At 40.9% G+C, this 19,431-nt stretch overlaps 1 long non-coding RNA gene across 1 annotated transcript; it reads left to right on the forward strand.

The window, feature by feature from the left end:
• The first annotated feature begins 6,250 nt into the window (after window positions 1-6,250).
• LOC144992182 (uncharacterized) lies at window positions 6,251-19,113 on the forward strand. The gene is made up of 2 exons (XR_013656050.1): window positions 6,251-13,168; window positions 16,696-19,113. It is a non-coding gene; the product is annotated as an uncharacterized LOC144992182 (long non-coding RNA).
• Window positions 19,114-19,431: the final 318 nt, after the last annotated feature.

Raw genomic sequence — 19,431 nt, forward strand, 5'->3', positions numbered from 1 at the left:
CAACTTTGAGAAAAAGTTACTAAAGCCAACGCGTTTGTTCTCTATGCTCAATGTAACGAGAGACTGTGACATGAATGAATCCTCAAGGAAATTGACTCATCTGTTGAAGAGAAGAACATAATACCTTTAAACAAATGCATATGGATCCTAGAGTGAGCCTTATCTGACTGAAAGATGAATCAGCCTGAACGCTTCGACAAAATAATATTCCTTGATAAATGATGTTCGCACATTTAGATTTTTTCTAATGATCAACGAGCCAAACCTGTAAGGCCTGTCAAAACAAAAGTAGTTTTTTTTAGATTTTTTAAAAACGGTTTTTAATATTTCGTCTGACTGAAATACTTTTGAAAATGATCAAAAAATCGATTAAAAAAAAAAAGAATAGACAGTGATAATCCCCAAATTAAGAACCAAACTTGCTTAAGAAGAAGCGCTGAGATTTGTGGTTTGAAATCGAGTATCTTTCATTTGCACTATTTCCTAACTCACCTTCAGTAATGTGTGAATTTATGCACCCTTGTGCCAAAAGAAATCCCTCCAGAGAATGATGGTTTGTGTTTCCCCCAGAGAAACACTGATTCAAGCCGGTTCAGCAGTGAGACGGTGCATCCACCTGACATTGCTCGTTAATCTTCTCTTCCCCTCTTATCTGTGCAGCCACCGAGAACATCTTCTGCGACTCTGATTTATGAGCTCTTTTTTTCTCAGCATTCCAACCTGTTAGATTGCTTCTTTTGACATTAATCCTTGAATACATGATGTGTTTTTGTTATTAGATGACGACAAGCAAAGGTGCCTCGTAGCGGTGAAGAGAGAACCTGCAACTGTATGAATGCAATGTTTAAGCTATGATCTGACTGTGTACTAGCATGTTAACGTCCCGGCATGAGTTGTGAGTGGAGAAAAAAAAGGGAGGTGGGGTTTGACCATAAATCCTGATTAGTTAGGCTATACTAAAACTTCATGTACAAACCCAGGAAATACAAACTGTTTCCTGCTTCTGTAATGGTGTGAACCTTGTTCCAGAAAATTCTGATTCACAGCTTATTAGATGATGACGTCTGTCTTATTAGAAGGTGTGAGTCTTGATCCACTGAGACAGACTGTCTGCCCGTGATAACATTTCTACCATCCGCCTTAATGTGTTGTTGTGTAGAGGGGTGAGTGTATATGCAGGTGAAGCTCGAATCTCTCTGGGTGACAATGTTAGACCTTCATTACTGTTTCCATTCAGTTTGAATCATGGGTCTCACAATTTTAACAGTTTTTTTGATTCCCTGAAACTAAATCCAATCAAATCCAGTTTTGTTTTTGCCCACGTTCCAAATTCCACTGGCACAACAGGAGAGCTTTAAGACTAAAGCAAAAAAACTTCTAATGTTTTAAAACGTTTTTTAGGCTCACTCGTTAATGTTCAGGAATTGTAGCCAATACCTGAGCTTTACGTAAAATTATGAGAAAATATACAGACTTTTTACGTCAGAATCCCACTGTATCGGTACTGGGGTTAATCTTCTTCTGGTGTTGACACACATCAAAATATTGTGCTTCAACGGTTGGATGAAGAAGCGGCCTATGCCTCAGATGGTAGCGTGTAGGACTGGCATGAGAGAAACCAGGGGTTGTTTCCCTAGGGGGCGTGATGAGCTTCATCCAGTGTGCCTAACTATATAGCAGCAAGGAGGCCCAAGTCTGGGTCTCACTGTGCCAGTCCCCAGTCCAGATAAAATACAGGGTTGCAAAATTACCTGTACGAATCAGTGAAGGCTGATTTGCTGTGTTGACTTCTGAAGGTGAACAACGGTTAAATGCAGAAATTCATATTTTGTGTAACTAACATTAATAATACACTTACCACATGGATGACAATGGTACGTTCCATTTTCATGGGGCTTCTTAAGGTGGCAGCATGAGCTTTAAGATGTGGCCACACCCATCTATGACCCTCCATGGACCCGGACAGCACAGCATCCGCATGGGTCAACACCCATGGTGTAACCGGCAGGTATGCCTGTGACAGGTGCATGCCTGCTTGATTGGGGATGTAGTTCAGCTGTGTCTGCCCCTTTATAAAGGAACAGGGAGTGAGTTGACAGACAGTGGCTGCCTGCCTACATGGTGGTATGTATGGCTGAAGCGCCTCTTTTTGGGAGGACATAGATCACCTTTTACTCATTTTTATTCTGCTCTTTTAACTAGATGCTGTAAGCGGCTGGACGTGTTGCAGATGTCATGAGCCACTGCGTGTTCTTTACCCACCCTTTTTTTATATACATTTTAATGTGTTTTTAGAGTGGTGCTGTATTTATTGTGTGGTTGACTCTTTCTTTTTATTGTTGCATAGGTCTGAGTCGGGCGCCGGTGCGTGTGGTGTTGGTGAGGGGGGGCTCCTTGTGGCAGCGTCGTCCTCACTCCAGTTCCCTCACTGTATTTGTTTATTTCCCTTTTAGTGTGTAGTGGAAGTTTCTTTTGCACGTTTTTCTTATTGTGTGTGTGTGTGTGTGTGTGTGTGTGTGTGTGTGGATTTGTTCTTTTAGCACGGAGTGGAGTGAGGTGCGCTGCCGCCTACTGGCTTAGTCCACGGCCTCTCTCTCCACCCCCCACCCCCCCCCCCCCCCTGCGCGGGCGGTCGGCTCGGCCTTCCTGTTTTTATTCCTGCTCCCCCTTTATTTTATCTGTATACTGATAATCGGAGTAAAACTGCACTTTTAGATTTTAAATTGTTCATTAAATTAAATTTTTATAAGCTTTTATTGTCTCAGCCATTTTTGTTTTGGTGGCTCCACGCTGCACTGACGGTACCTTGGTCACAATGGACACCATGTCCAACAAAGGGGCGGCTGTAGGGCAGTGGTAGGGCGGTCGACCTCTGATTGGGATTACAGGCTTGATTCCCGCCCCACGTGTCAAATTGTCCTTGGGCAAGACACTGAACCTGGGAATGCCACAGGGTCCCCCACAGAACTTTTCTGTTTAGCGCTTTTCATGCTACAGAGCATCTTAAAGTACTTCCCATAAAAAAAAAGAGATTTAAAAAAATTGTAGTTAAAATAGTAAACATAGTAAAAAATAATACTAATAAAAAAATGAATAAAAACACATAAAAACCCAACACATACACATCCCACCAGTGCTATCAAAATAAATTGAATTAATTCTTACTCTTTACTACACTTTTCTTTTCTTATGTTTTGTTGCTTTAGCCAAACCAACATAGACGAATGACCTTGATTTCCATAATCAGTTTCTTAAATTTGAGTGCCTCTGTGGTTAACAGTCACATAGTTTTTGTGCTTGTTTAGTGATTCCTAACTGTCATTGTAAGTGACTGTAAAACCCTGAGCTGTTTTACTTTATGTAACTTTGTAGTTAGAAAGATTAGGCTGCATCCTATCCCTCAACAGCAACTGGGATACACTGGCTTCTTCCTTAACTTTGAACGCTGTGAATGGAGATGATGAAAAGAGATGAAATATATTCTATATTTACCCGACCATAAGGTGCACTTAAAAGTCTTAAATTTCTCACAGCTGCTGTGAAAAAACAAGTGAAGCAAATAAACTCTGAGCTTGCTGTCATTCCGGGAGGCTTGACGAAGGAACTCTGACCGCTGGACATCGGTGTGAACAGGGCGTATAAAGTAAGGTTGCGATCGGCGTGGTAGCGGTGGATGACGGATTGCGAACACAGTTTTACTAGTGCGGGTTATGCCACAATTTGTGAATGGATTGTAAATGCTTGGGCTAACGTGTCAGCTTACACTGTTCTTCAAGCTTTCTCAAAAGCTGGCATCATTCACGAGGAGCCGCACGGCAACGAGACGGACTCTGATAATGATGAAAGGGACCCTGGCGTGTTGGATAGAAATTTTGCCCAGCTGTTCATTTCAGATACAGAAGATGAGGACTTTGATGGGTTTTTGGATGTTGATTGATGACTGAAAAAATAAAAAATACATCGCAACCAACTCAAATTTGCTCCCGCTGCCTTTTTTAAAACGCACACTAGCATGCATTTTTTACCGGTATGTTTTAAAGTGTCCGCACCTTAAAACCTCGTGCACCTTTTGTATGTTTTAAATACACAAAAAGCACTCATAACCACAACTGTGCCCTATAACCCAGTGCGCCCTATGGTCGTGAAAATATGTTATGTCTTTTTTGTAACATATATGGGAAAACAAATATGCATATATCACAGTGAATGCGAATGCTGGTAAAAGGTAAAGGGGTTGGTTTTTGGTAAAAAGCTTGTGCCTCCCCAGGATGCAGATGATGCTGTAAAGCATTTGAAGTGTGGACTCTGGACCACTCCTACCGCTTGACTTATGTGTGTTTTTGTGTGGCCGTGTGAGTCTGTGTTCCTTCCACAAATTCTTCTCGCCTCACTTGTGCATCCTCTGGGTTGAGTGTGAGTAAGCACGTGTCTTTCCAGCTTCTGACGTCCTGCAGTGCAGAAATGAAGGAACTCGATTGTGAAAACTGGGAGTTTACGCTGCCGTTTGAACGCTTCCACATCCCACCCTGTCCCGGACAATGCCTGGGCGGCACGGCTGATGTACGGGACGGGGCTGTGGCTGGACAGGCCCCGCGTTGTGTCATTCCTGGAGCCGACCTGTTGTGTAAAACCTTCTTGAGCTAGAGGAAGTCCTAATAAATCTGAGCAAGCATACAGGAAGGAAACATCAAGACTATCCTGCATAGAACACACATGTAAGTATTTATACACATTGGTCTCATTTTGTAAGGTAAATAAAGACCTGGCCTAGTTAAGCCTTTGGGGGCTGGTCTAGCCTGTAGTCACATGGAAGTGACAGCAGTATGACACAGTTTGTCGTAGGAGAACATGAATACGGACATAAACCAAACCGTTCCGTGGGAACAAGGCAGTGAGCATGCTCCGTGACCTCTTTCAACCAGTTTCTCCTGAAGGGGACTTTACCAGAGAAGACCCCAGAGAACGTCTCTCTGCTTCTGCCTGCTGTGAAGGATAAAAAAATAGAAAATCTCCTTTCACACAGAGTTTCTTCTTGAGGAGACATGTTCATGTCTCGGGTTGGGACTTAGGAGTGGAACTCTCTGTCCAGATTCTTCATTGTGTAATGTTTTTAGTTCTCCAGCACTGTGCGTTAAAGTGTGTTTATATAAATAAAAATGGCGCTGAGAGGCCTCAGATTCTCATGCTGTACAGAGTAATTCCAAACTTGTTTTGTTTCCCCCTCCTCTGATGTCACAGGCCTGGAGAGGCTTTCCAGGCTTTGAGAGCTGTGACGTCTGTTGAATGCAGGACATTTTCGAGTGTTTGGGTTTCTGCTGCTGGCAGAGTCCCAAACTAATCTGTTTTACATCAGTTTGATGCATTCACACAAGGGTGAAACCTCAACATTCTGTTGCGCCCATCGGCTGTGTGAAATTTTAATAACTGCTCTTTGACTTAAATGGTGGATCAGGGTTAAAAGTCAAATTATTCACTAATTATGTTTCTGAAATGAAGTTTTGTACAGTGAATACTCAGAGCTCAGCCTTTACCTGACCTCAGTTTGGCAGCGATACTGTCTCACCCTCGGGTCATCAGGGTTATCGCATCCCTCTATCCCAGCCTATTTGGCCTTGAGTGTTTGAATGTCCTCACCAGACAGACAGCAGTGAGAAACTGCTCTTCCATGCTGAATCAGCACCACGGTTTTGTCAAAGACACATGGAGAAGATGAAGTCACCCTCTGGCACCAACAGACCGCCGCGTTTTAATGTTTCGCGAGCGTCCAAAAGACTTTTCTCTTTTATGACCTTTGATCTTAACGCTGCATTACTAGGAAGAGGGGGCTTTTTGTACACGAGTGAGTTCCCTGTCAGACTGATGAGTGCCATGGAAGGGGGAGGTCAAACATCCATGCAGGACGGTACACTTGTAAAGGGGTTTACGGGGATGATCGTTTAAGCTCTGTCGTTTTTGCTGAGTTGGGTCTTTGAAGTTTCAAATGTCAGCATTTGCAGGAAAGTCTGGATGGAAGAAATGGTTAGTTTATAGTTCAAGAACCCCTTTTCAGCTTGCCAAGCACTGTTGCAAAGAACCTAATCTTTTATGGCTTTTTTAAGCCTTGGAAATTGGGTAGAAATTGTTCACAAAATGTATTATTTTTGTTATATATGTTATATTTATTCCATATTAAACGTCTAAACGTCAAATTAAAGAAACTAAATGCAGTCTTTTTAAAACAAAAGTGTCGTTTTACTTTCTTAGCATTTTTTTGTTTCTGACTCAATATATTGTTACTTATTGCTGAAGTTCTCAACTATCAGCCTATAAGAGGTTTGGGCCGAATCCAGATTCTTCCCCAGCCTTTACAGCTTCTCCATTCCCCTACATTTAGCCCCCCAAACTGAGAGTTATGCAAGAATAGTGTCTTCAAATTCAGACGTTACTCCCACTCGATGATGTCATCAATAGTCCCCGGTCAGCAACGTTAGCGCCGAGCTGTTAGCGCTCGGAAATGCATGACAACATCGGTTTTATAACTTTAAAAAGGTCATGCTAAAACAAAAAAGTCATTACTTACATTTAAATGTAAACTTCTGTGCATCAGAGCGAACCCACGTGAAGAAAAGTGCTTCTCCTCCACGGCACAGTGCAAGGTGGAACGTGGTCAAACAGGGTTGAGGGTTAGCCCTCAAAAAAACTATTTTGGAGAACCCTACCCGCCAAATGCCCCCACAATGGGGGGGTAGGGAGAAGCCGTTGGGGAAGAATTCAGATTACGCCTTGCTTTTTTCATGAACTTTGCCTTCTTATTATTTACCCTAAGGTGGTCGTTCTTGCGCTCTCTAGTGGTTTGGCGGAATTATTGATGTCCTATTCCAAGCCAAATAACCTCAGCATCTGCAGTGGTCGATGAACCACAGTAAAGCTGCAGTGTTGGAAATGGCTACATCTGAATATATTTTGATTTGATTTTGATATACAGAGTGTCAGGCAGGTGGAAGGCAGTGAAATGAGCAGCTGGCAGAAGGAGGAAATGTCAACAAGACTTCCAGACCAGTGGGTGGTGCAGGGAACATTACACACTGGAGACACTGTAGAGTCAGAAGAAACAGAAAAGAAAAAAGTTTAAATTTCACTAACCTTTTGTGTTGCAGGAGCTGTCTGTGGTTTGTTGGACTGCAAAAAGGAGGAGTATTGATGAGTTTTTTTTGACAGGAGTTTGACTATTTTTGGTTGACAGATTTGGTTGGGACTGATACCACTAAAAAAAATATTACTACGCTCCCAACCTTAACACAAATAAAAAGCACAGTCCAACCCTGCTACATGTTAGCTGCATTTGTGTATTTAGAATAACACCTTAAAAACACAATTTGACAAAGCCCATGTACTTGGCTTCAAAAGGGCTTCAACATCAGTAAACACAACCAGAATTAATCCACAAGGATCGAGCTCCAGATTATGAGCCACACTTCAGTTTTATGAAAAAAATTAAAGCTTTTAAGTGCGGCTTATATACGGAAAATAGGGTGTGTTTTTAACCCCAATGCAGTAAAAACTGGAGCTTGACAGCACTACTGAATCAGGGAGTATAATGGGTGACTTTTCCTAATCCCTTTGCCTTCAGCAAACTAGACCGATGGAGAACAACAGAGGGTGGAAGGAGAAGAGGGGGAGAAAGACACTAATGATACTTGCATCTTCCTGCTTTACTTCCAACTACTAGAAGGGAGATTGTTTTCACAAATGTGCATTCTCTGAATGTTCAAACTATCAGAACGGGTCTGGGAACATATTCTGTGGATGGGGTGAGTGGGAGGTTATGTGTGCATTCACGGTGTGTTTGTGCAGAGTGTGTGCATGCAAAGAGTTGTGAAGCACTGAAAGATGGAAGGCAGAAACACAGAGGGAAGCTGGACGTGATGAGAGTGAGAATTTGCTCCAGTGATGCACAAACATTTTTCTCCATTATTTCCCAGCACTTTCTCCTCTGTGCTCCTATAGTTTGTGTTGTGTTTACCATGTTTCAATATTTGCTTATTGCATGTTCAAAGTCAGCCGTTGTGTTAGTGTAGTTGAGCTATTCATCCCAGAAAATGCGCCACATTGTAAGTTGAGACCTTCTCCTGCTTATGCTGGTACTGTTGGTGGTCCAGATCAAACAATTTTCCTATTTGAGAATCTGAAACGTTTGAATCTGAAACAATAAATGTGTCTGATTCTTTGATGACAGCTCATTGTTTCGACGCCATCAACTTCCCCACCATCCAGTGCGCTGTTTTAGGAGTTAGGATCATTCCACATACTATCTGAGGGGGGTCAGGTTGCCAAGAGGCTTTTGCAGATGTTGAAGGATTATTTATCAAATGATACACACATAACTGCTGGAAATTTGTATTATACACCACAGAAAAACTGACTGCAATGTAACCACAGCAGCTTTTTTACTGAAGATTTTGCAGACCTGCATGCATTCTCAAGGTTAGAAAAAGCTTGTGGTCATCAACCGTCACTCAGTAAATTAAGGTGTTTTACTATGTTTGTTTTGCTTTTTGTTTTTATATTTTTTAGTTCTCTTTTATTGGTTTGATGCTGCTAATCCAAGGTTTGTCCTTCTGCTCAGGGAAAAGGTTTAGTTTCTCTTCATTGACCTTCGAAAAAACAAGAAAGATTTGTGTCGGCAGCATCAAGCCACGAACCTCTGTGTGACTGTCAAAGCCTTTCTGTACAATTGACAGATTTTTCATTCATATTCTGGGACTCATGTACTGCATACGAGAACTGGACTGAGTAAGTGTGATTTCATCCAAAGAATATGACTTACTTCCAGCTTTTTTCTCAGTAGAGGTCTATAGGATTTTGACTTCTTGGAGCCAGCAAGTACTTCCTATTTGGAAGATGTTCCTTCACCAGCTAACCAGCTCTACTTTATACATCTCTGACATGTTAGTGCCATGTGAACCACCTCGTACTCTGAGGACCTCAGGGACCGGCCTCCTGTTGATTCCCAGAGTCAGAACTAAACAAGGGGAATCAGCGTTTAAATATTCTGCAGCTAAAATCTGGAACAGCCTCCCTGGAGTTGTAAGACAGGCCTCTTCTGTGTTCATGTTCAAATCTAGACTTAAAACATTTCTGTTTAGCCGTGTATGTGACTGAAAGGTCCTATCTGCACTTTTCTTTCCTTTCGTTCCTTTCTTTTTTAAATCAATTTTCAAATTTTTTCTTTTCTTTTAAAGTAAATTTTACGTTGATTATTTCTATGATGTATTGTGATTTTAATGCTTTTTTCTGTTTTGGAAGCACATTGAAATACGAATTGTGCTATACAAATAAACTTGCCTTGCCTTGCCTTGCCTTACCTCCAACTTCTTGCCATTCTCTTGACAAAAGTTTGAATTGTCTTTCCCAGAAATATTATTGTATAACAAGAAAGAAGGATGTACATTGCCTCTGTTGAACCCAGCCAACCTGGTTGAACTTCTTCCTCCGTTTCTGTTGTTCCGATTCTTGGCACCACAGATGTCAGCTCAGATGCTAAAACTGTTAATCCCCAATCTACCATTAGAGGCCAGCTCTCTGGTTTCTCATCATCTAGTCTGCCTGACTTCCTTATCAGCCTACAGAGCTTTTCATCTGCCTCTCCAGTCCTCTGCCACACCACCAGGTTCTCGTTTGGCCTCCCACTCTTGGAGACAATCTGTTTGGAGAAATGATCTTTCATCTTTGTGGGTGGACATTTGCGTCTACGAAAACTGTGTGGCAGTGCAGTTTACATCGACGAGTCATTTACTCATGTGTTTACTGTAAAAGAAAAAAAGTTTCAAGCTTTTGATTCCGTTTCTGAATTCGGTCTACCAAACAACTCAATAGAAATTTCCAAAATATGTAATGTATTTTTTTAGGGTGCTGACGTTTTTTTTCTGTGTTGTGCCCACTTCAAAGGTTTCAAACATTTTAGCTGAGGCAAATCCATGTTTAGTATAGAAACTATAAAAAGGTTCTACTGAAGGCTTTGGCCCACAGACAAAGCTTTGATTGTGGTGGGAAAACATGACAGAGATCTTTTGGTGGACACACAAGGGACCCAGTTTTTCCACACATCTGCCAGCAGCTGGAGGACCCTGCAGGCACCAGTTCTTCTTCCTGTCAACTCCTGCTCATTACATCGCTCCCTTCACTGTTGGAATATTCACAAGGTCGGAAAAACACGGAACTGCTTTTGGAATATTGAGCACAATGTATCCCCATCCCCAGGTCAGGAATGGTAACAGTGTCGCCACAAAGTTTACTTATGGACTTCCACCTCTACTTTAGCAAAAAGTACTCCCTGATAGTTTTGTCTTCCTGGAATATCCATGTTTGACAGGTCAGTCAGCTCTTCTTCAGGGCAGATGTCTTAAAACCTGACAAGGAACAGAATTATTTAGCACAAGACTGCTGTGTTTGCACATTCATGGCAATTTCTTGCTGCAGATGCAAACTGTGGCGTAAGCATGGAGGTCATTTTTGTGGTTTTTGTTCCCCGCTGTGCCTGCAAGCCTGAGTCGTGGGAATGAGTCACAACGTCAGATTTGACCCTGATTCTCTCCACGATCCTTTTCTCACTCCTGTTCCGACACTCCCCAGGAGGAGCAGCTGTTCTGTGAGCTCATCAACGCTGGAGCAGATTGTAAATAAATACTTTTTCTTTTCCCCTCCACTCTTCTCAGGCCTCTATCTGTCCTTTCTCTACTGCTATCTGCCCAGCTTTTCTTTTAAGGAGCTCATCTTTCTCCACACTGGAACCTTTTTTCTGACAAGAGGTCAGCAGAAGAACAAAGTTTCAGGTACTTTGAAACAGACTTTCTGCTAAATAAACACAATAATGTGATAGAGGGACAAAAAAGTGTCTTAAAAGCATAGAAAACATGCAAAAAGTAACACTGTTAACCCAAAACAGACTAAGCAGGCATGATGGATGGAGACTTTCATCTTTCTAGTTCAAACCCATCAACTGATTTACTTTGAGTGATATCTAAGGACAACATTTTTCAGCTGTGGAACCTTTGCACAGCGGTTTTCACAGCTTCAAATCCATTTTCCTCAAAAGACAAAATTGGTTTTGCAATAGAATGAAGTTAGTCTGCAGTTGCACTTTTTCCCCCAAAAAATCCACAAACCTTGAAAGTCATGGCATCTGGACTTATTGTCTTTTGACCAATCATTCAAGTAACTTCATCACACAAGTATTTATTTGCAGATGCAATATCTTTTTACATGTGGACACCATTTCAACCAAAAACCTTTGTGAAAGGAATGTTACTGTGTAAATTAAGGGCTTTCTTTTTACATTTTTATAGATATCTTTGACTTAACTGTGATACTTCAATTTGTGATCAGTGCCTCACCCTTAGATTGAGAGGTGGAAAACAGATTCAGCGGAAAAATGCAGCAACACAATGCTGCAGCTCTGGCCGTGGTAAGGAAGGAAAGATTGGTAACACATCCTCCAACATAACAACTCTGACCCAGTTCATCACATCGTTCATTCAGTCAAACTTTAGTTATTTCCAGGCTGAAGCGCTATGAACACACTGAGCATGTGACGTGCATTCAAGAACGCGCTAAAGAACACGCTTAAAAAGGGTTCTTGAATGCACATTTACCCCATGGTGTTCACACTGGGCAAGCAGGAGGGGGCTACTTCTTAATTTTCTTTCCGTTTATTTGCTCATGTCCATCCCCTTCAGTTTGGAGAGGCTTGGTGCAAAATGTCAAAGGGGTACAAATCACGTGAATCTTGCTCCAGGCTTTTTCTTTCACAGCTCTATTCTGAAAGACTTGGTGTCATATAATTGCTGCTGGGCACAAACCGCTATTAATAATTTCTCTTTCATGGTCAATTTTCAAATGGTTGGCACTTCTGCGTATGAAGGGGCGCCATCCGTATTTCACAACCACATCCGAACCCCCGGTTGGTCAAAGGTCGAACTGGTTGAACATACAACGCATGTTCAATGGCTACATGTTTTGCTGCTAAAGCTCAGAAACGGTTGTGAAAATGTATGTAGCTACTCATGACCGCAAGAGTTTTGAACATGGAACGCCTGTTGCCAGTGTGAACATAGCTTCAGTGTTTCCTACTCTTAAGATCAGTTAAATTATATTATTACATCGTGTCTATGACATGCTGTCATTGTGCAGAATCCTTTCATCTTACAGACTACAATCCACTTGGTGTTGCAGATGGATGAAATCTATTGTTGGTTTGTGGTTGACCAGTTACAGCTCTGCTGGCCCTGCTTTAAACACAACATCTCCCCTGTGCTTTGAGAGAGACAGAAATGTGGTCAGTCCTCCCTCAACAAGAAACCATAAGTCTGGTTAGAATCTAACAATTACAAAACCAAGAAAACATGAGCTTTTGAATTCAGTACAAGGTCTTTTATTGGTTCCATGGTGGTACGTGTTGGTGCTATTCTGTCTCCTCGAAAAAATGTTGCTGTGTTGTGGTGATGCTTTGAAATCTTTCTATTTCTTTGATTACTGAAACAAGTTTTACTATTTGAAACTGTGAAGGAATTTGTTTTATTATTATCATTGCCTAAATGTATTTGGTTCAATGTATGTTAACTCAGATTGACCTTTTTACCTCTTCTGAAAACAGTTGTGTGTTTGTTCATCTGCTTCTCATCCCAGAAAGGAAGAGAGACACACTGTCCTGAGCTGATAAGGGATACTGTTTGAACTTAGAATCCAACCAAAAGGGTCATTTGACGACACCCCCTGATGAACTTTTTGTCTTTGTCTTGAATTGTTACCTCCCACTTGTGTTCTTAATAAAAGGTGCACAGGGAGAGGCAGACCTTTGAGAAGAGCAGCGTGTTGGTTGTCTTCTGTCACACTGGCTTCTTCTCCCTCGTGCATGAGAAACTTGATTCTTGTTGTGGTTTGTTGTTTATAATTGTGTTTTTCTTTAATGTCTAGATGCATTTATCTGACATTCTTTGGTCCTTCGAGCCGGATGACAACATATCTGCGTCCTTGGGGGAGGACCATGCCGATTGAAGTCTGTGCACAGCCCGTGAGACTAGGTCTCCGGAGGAAAGTCCGTCGTAGTGAATTCTACGCCGGCCAATCGACTGGTCTGATCCCTGGGTCCGGATTGACGTTATTCGTTAACCAGTCAGACCACAACGACAAGGCAAGTAAAGCGCTTTTTCAGGGGTTCAAGTCCCCGAAGTGGCCCAGAATTCTGAGGGACAGGTTCAAGTCCTGTTGCCTAAAACACGTGTGGGTTTGGAGTCCCGGAAAAGTCCAGAATTCTAAATAAAGGTGTAGGTTCGAGTCCTGCAGCCTAAAACGCGTAAGAGGGTTCAAGTCCCTAAAAGGCCTAGAATAACAACAAAAATAAAATAAAAAAGTTTTTTTTGGTGTGAATGTGTGTGCATGTGTGAAAGGAGTGAACTTGTTCGGAGCAGTGAGCAGCTGGAAACCTTGCGGTGTTAACACAAGGCTGCTTGCTGAAGTAGAACAAGATTTCATCTCATTAGGCTTTAGGTGAAAAGAACTCAGAGTCTAAAACGTGTTTTGCTCCTGGGAGGACCCTAAACGTGTGACCGGATCAGACAATAGGTCTGACCTAGAAGCTTGTTGCACGGGGAGTGAAATTCGGTCCTGAGAGAAATTCTCTGTTGGTTCTGATCACACTGTGTGACCAACGTAAATAGAAAAAAATAGGAAAAATTAAAGAATGGGGGAATTCAAATAAAAAAGTTGAATTAACATGAGATTAAAAATATATGGAAAGAGGTTCATCCAGGTTCAACTACATTCTTGATAAAATGGGATAAAACTACGATTTTAAGGGGAATGTACTGAATTAGTTCAAAGGTTACAAATTAAAAACAAAATAAAAAATACAAAAGAAACAAAAAAATAGTGACAAATTAATTTGTGCAAAACTGTGCTTAAATGAAGCAACGAAAAATAAAGAATGGCATTCAGAAAAGTAAAACTAGAGAAGCATGTCTGATTGCTAAAAAAAGGAGGATAAATCAGTTGTGAGACTCAGACCCCTGCAACAGCAGGCTGCAGCAGGCTGCAGACCGAGCAGGGGCAGGATGAAAGGGGGGGAGAGCAGAAACCAGCTGATTTCTCACCTCCTCCCTACCAGGGGACAAATGCTCCTCTGTTGACGGGTTTTTACCCACCAGTGACTGATTTAAATACACCACAAAAAGAAAAAATAATGTTAGGAGGAAAAGGGAAAAAACTTGAATGGAGAAAAAACTATGGGGGTTGGTTTGGAAGAAGCTGGGAGTCATCTAAAGTTGCAGAGACATTTCCGATCATTGAAGTGCCCAATCCTAGAGCTGGAGAAAGGTGGCCAGAGGCCTACACTTCTTTTGTTTAGCACCTGGACATTAGAGGATGTTAGGAAGGCAGTGAGGGGAGTTATCTCTCACAGGGAAAATCCACAGGATTTTCACGGGCAAATGATGGAAGTTCAGAGAGCTTATCATCTGAATGGCATTAAATGTCAGCAAGCATGTATGACTGCTATGAAGACTGGGCAAAAGTAAAGGAATCCTATGAATGATGACGATCCACCCAGACCTCTTCCACATAACAGTTTAAGAGTTAATTCAAAGTCTTACACTTTTAGGACAAAGAATTAGAGAAGCCTTTCCAATGAGACCTGATTATGGAAAGATTGGTCAAACTAAACAAAAAGATGGAGAGTTAGTGTCTGATTTTAGAGTCAGATTTGAAGAAGTTTTAAAGCTAACAGTGGACTCAGAGATGATGATAATGATGATGGTGCCTATAGGCAGCAGCTGAAACAAGCTTTACTGCAAGCTATGAGACCAGAGATTGCAGACTAGATAAGGAAACTTTACGTTGATCTACCAACAGGAGCACTACAACAGTTTAGGAATTTTGCTGTTCATGCAGAAAAAGTGATGGTGAATAGAAAGAAATTTAGGAATCAAAGAGAACATACATTTTGGCAGGAGGAAAGTAGTGATGTGTTTTTTGGAAGGAATGTGAAGAGAGGAAGAAATCGTGGTCATGGAAAAGGAAATTTTTGAAGAAGGTCTAGAGGAAGTAGCAAGAGAGGGTCAGAGCAGGTTGATGAGGGATGTTGGATTTGTGGACAGAGAGATCATTGGGAGAGAGAGATTGTCCTGAAAGGAAGAAATCAGATTGACTAGATGGTAAAAGTAATGACAAGATAAAAGATGAATCTGAACCAGAAATTCAACCAATTAGTGATGAATTTTTAGATCTCACTGAAAGAGAAATAGTTTTTGTTGATGGGTCAGCAAAGAAAGATGAGACAGGCAGAAACAAAGTGGGTTTTGCTGTTGTAACTCAAGATAAGGTTTTGAAGGCAGGACCCCTGTGTGGAAATTCCTCAGCACAATCAGCAGAGTTGACAGCTTTAATTGAAGCATGCAAACTGTTTAAAGATAAGCCAGTTACGATCTATACTGATAGCCAATATGCGTTTGCTACAGTGCATTTTGTTTTGTCAACAGTGGAAGAACAGAGGGTTTAAACGTCAACAGGAAAACCAATAATGCATGTAGACTTACTGAAAGAATTATTGACTGCTGTAATGTTACCATCTAAAGTGGCAATATGTAAATGCAAGGCACACACACGAAAAACAGAACATATTTCTAAAGGGAATGCCTTTGCAGATGCAACAGAAAAGCAAGCTGCAACAAAAGATGTAGAAATATGCACAAATGAGGATGTGACTGCAGATGCACCCGCTGATGTTTTAAAAGAAATGCAACACAGTGCACCGAAACAAGAAAAAAATTTTGGTTGAAAAAGGAGCAAAGTTGAACAAAGTCTTTATATCAGCACAGAAGGTAAACCTATTTTACCAAAATCCATGTACAAATGGGCAGCAATTTTGAGTCATGGGCCTTGCCATGATTCAACAGGGAGGATGATGAACTTATTAGAGAAATATTATACAACTTATGGATTTATTCTCTATTCAAAAAAAAAAAAAAAAAAACTTTTTGTAAACAATGTGTTACATGTATGCGTCATAATCCCCAAGGCAATGTTAGACCTAAGAGAGGAAAATTTCCTGAACCACCTTTTCCTTTCCATACAATCCATATGGATTTTATTGAATTGAATAAAAGCAAGGGATTGAAATATTGTTTAGTGATTATTGATGCATTTTCCAAATGGGTTGAAATTTTTCCATGTGCAACACAAGATGCTATTATAGTAGCTAAAGCTATTTGTAAAATAATAATCCCAACTTTTGGCATACCACAAGTGATAAGGAGTGATAATGGTACACATTTTGTGAATCAAGTGATAGACAAAATGGCTCAACATCTTTGTATTGATTTAAAGAGACATTGTAGTTATCACCCACAAAGTGCAGGATTAGTTGAGAGAACTAATGGCACTATCAAATCAAAATTAAAGAAATGCATGGAAGAGATAAACAGACAGTGGCCTGACTGCATAGACTTAGTTCAACTAAGCATGCGTATCACACGCACAGCAGGTCAACCTTTATCGCCTTTTGAAATGTTGTATGGACGTTCTTATAGGTTACCAGACCTTGATCCTACACAGCAACATTCTCCAGATGATGATGCAAATTTAGTGGATTATTTGAGAAAAATGTTTACCACTAAAGATGTGCAAAGGACAAATCAAGTGCCAGATTCCTTCTTATCTCCACAGGACACTTCACCAGTGCAGGTTGGTGACTGGGTGTTTGTGGAGGCCATAAAAAGGAAGTGTTGGTCCAGCCCACGGGGGGAAGGGACATTCCAAGTCCTGCTGACTACACCAACAGCTGTAAAGATTGCTGAAAGGACGTTTTGGATCCACCTGTCACACTGCAAGAAAAAGCATCTGGGTGAGGCTAATTCCAACTGCTAGGTGGGGAAGTCTGACTACAAAGGGAGGCAGCTGTATAGAAGCTGCTTGTCTCAACGTCAGCGAAGCCGAGACATCCACCTAGTCTTAGGGAAGAAAGCACACCAGATCTCTTTTGCACTACACGGATCCTACACTGTTAGAGGACTTGAGGAGGTGATGTGCTAGTAACCTCTCCCTCCCGAAGATAGGTACATATCCACCATGGCGTGTCCAACTGGGCTAAGAGACAGTTTATTTTGTTTACTGTTCCTGCTATTCCTGACAGGAGCAACCACATGGATTTGGTTCTTTTGGAATCATTATCCACCTGCAAGAAGAACCACCAACGAGGAAAGAAACATTTCTCGACGATGGCTGAGTATTGATGAACATGATGTTTTGAATAGTCCAAAAATGAACATAACTCACCTGTATATGACAAATTCTTGGTATAGGTATGTTATGTTACTGGCTAAGGAAAAGAATAGATCGGATTGCTATGTTTGTTCTGTAATTGAAGCTTCATCCCTACATCCTAATTTGCAGGCAAAGCAATTTTCTGAGTGGAAAAGCGACTGTGTTATTGAATATAGTACCAGAGGGTATATTAGTACTGGAGCCGTCACCACTTCAAATGGTACTCTTGTAAGACCGAGTTGCAAGAGTTTGTATCAGTTTAAAAAACTGAAATTGACAAAATCATTAGCTCCATATGCTTGTGTAGAACCAGGAACTGTTTCCACATTGCGTAACTAACAATGGCACAGAGTTTTTAGGAACTTTGCCGACGAAGATGTGTCATGAACTTCTTGTTCCCTTCACAGTCCAGATAATCAATGACAGAGTTTCCCATGGTTATGCTGTTCCCTGCCCCAGAGGATGTTGTGTTGAATCTAATCCAGATTTAATTCCAGGTAACAATGGTACTTATGTGGTTGATCAAATGTTTTGGTTATGTGGGCAGGCCCTCTACCTCAGTCTGCCTAGAGACTGGAGTGGGATTTGTGTTTCTGTAAAGGTCACAGGTCACACTTTCATAGTTTCTGCAGTCCATGAGCCTCACCTGCGCCAAAGACGTAACCTTATTGATGTCAAGCCACATGATTCCATTTGGGGATCAGATGTTCCTGAAGATCATATAATCCTGGAATACTGGGGAAAAGGTAACTATGGCATTGTTGCTAAAAACGCTCTCAGAATTGAGACCATTGATTATAGATTAGGTTTATTTTTGAACGCTACAATTAAAGCATTTAAAGGCTAAAATGAAGAAATGTAAAGCATGAGACTTATGGTTCTACAGAACAGATTGGTTTTGGACTTATTGGTTGCTCAGGAGGGAGGTGTTTGTATAATGTTAAATTATACCTGTTGTACATTTATTCCTGACAACATCGATGAAGGTCACAGCATCACCGAAGCATTACATCAACTTGAAAAGGTTCAGCAGGCAATTCAGGATGACAGGAAACCCCAATCTTGGGATTTCTTCTCCTGGTTTGCTTTTGGTTCCTGGTAGCAACTTTGTTAAAAATAGTGACACCTATTCTTATGGTACTGATCATATGTTGTGTATTCACTATGTGCATTTTTCCTTGTATTCAATCTATGATTTCCAGAGCAGTGAATGGTTGAGTACAAAGTGTTCTTATGAGTCAAGAATACAACTTGTTATTAAAGGGAGAACAAGATGACTGTAATGATTTTGAAATTGAAATTACTTGAAAAAAAAAAAAAAGAACTTCTCATCTGAGTGTAAATTGAAAGTTTTATAAAAATGAAGATGTCACAGAAAACTGAAAAGAGATGTGATATTGGATGTGAGATTTTGACATTTATCAATGATAAAAAGGAGGGAGTATGTGAAGGAATTTGTTTTATTATTATCATTGCCTAAATGTATTTGGTTCAATGTATGTTAACTCAGATTGACCTTTTTACCTCTTCTGAAAACAGTTGTGTGTTTGTTCATCTGCTTCTCATCCCAGAAAGGAAGAGAGGGGGGTTTACGACACACTGTCCTGAGCTGATAAGGGATACTGTTTGAACTTAGAATCCAACCAAAAGGGTCATTTGACGACACCCCCTGATGAACTTTTTGTCTTTGTCTTGAATTGTTACCTCCCACTTGTGTTCTTAATAAAAGGTGCACAGGGAGAGGCAGACCTTTGAGAAGAGCAGCGTGTTGGTTGTCTTCTGTCACACTGGCTTCTTCTCCCTCGTGCATGAGAAACTTGATTCTTGTTGTGGTTTGTTGTTTATAATTGTGTTTTTCTTTAATGTCTAGATGCATTTATCTGACAGAAACACAACTGATTGAGCGAGTAATAAATAACAAAACAAAAAGAATGTACATAAAAAGAAAAAACTATTCACTGGGATCCTAGCAGCCACTTGAAGTAATATTTGGAGTCGACCATAAAGAAAGACACCAGGCTGCACTATCTTAGTTCTGTGGGGCATTGCTATAAGTTGCGTCTTTTTACACACTAACATTTATGATCCATGCTCTAAAGTGAGTTACAACTGTTGTGACTGAAATGGGTCTTTTCAAAC

The sequence above is a fragment of the Oryzias latipes genome, chromosome 5 (assembly GCF_053564925.1).
Source record: "Oryzias latipes strain Hd-rR chromosome 5, Olatipes_Hd-rR_3.1".
Lineage (NCBI taxonomy): Eukaryota > Metazoa > Chordata > Actinopteri > Beloniformes > Adrianichthyidae > Oryzias > Oryzias latipes.